Below are 529 nucleotides of genomic sequence, written 5' to 3'. Positions count from 1 at the left end.
TCTAAGCGTATTCATCCTTAAACATTGGGGATGAATGACTCGTACGTGAGAGCCGGCAGGATGTCGAGGCACCTTGTTCGTCTGTCCGCGGTGTGTACGCACTTGTGCTTACTCCGTACATTCGGTCTTCACTCTCGGCATCGAACTTTCTCGGCTGAAACCGGTTGGGAATCCCGGCGCCTAGTGACGCCCGCTGTTTCCGGCACGCCCCGCAGACACTCTGCGCGGCAGGGTCAAGGGCCGTTCCCCTGAGCCAGAGAGAGGGCACGGGGTGGGAGGAGCGAGTGCGTCAGGGGCGGGGAGAGGAGACCAGAGAGGAATAGCACTAGCATAGCAGCGGCCTGTTTTTGCACCTTGAGAAAGCGAGAGGTTGACTGTCTCGACCTCATTACGGTGGTTTCACTATAACACTAACCGAAGTAACGCAGTGCAGCTTTGCATCTGCGTAAAGATTTGGCAAAGTTTCGCTGGATTGTCATCTGAGAAGATTTTGCGTGAACAGAAAATGTTTTATCTTTCAAATTAAACC

The sequence above is a fragment of the Penaeus monodon genome, chromosome 22 (genome assembly GCF_015228065.2).
Source record: "Penaeus monodon isolate SGIC_2016 chromosome 22, NSTDA_Pmon_1, whole genome shotgun sequence".
Taxonomy (NCBI): domain Eukaryota; kingdom Metazoa; phylum Arthropoda; class Malacostraca; order Decapoda; family Penaeidae; genus Penaeus; species Penaeus monodon.
The sequence above is the reverse complement of the archived record's forward strand: the minus strand, read 5'-3'. Positions refer to the sequence as shown.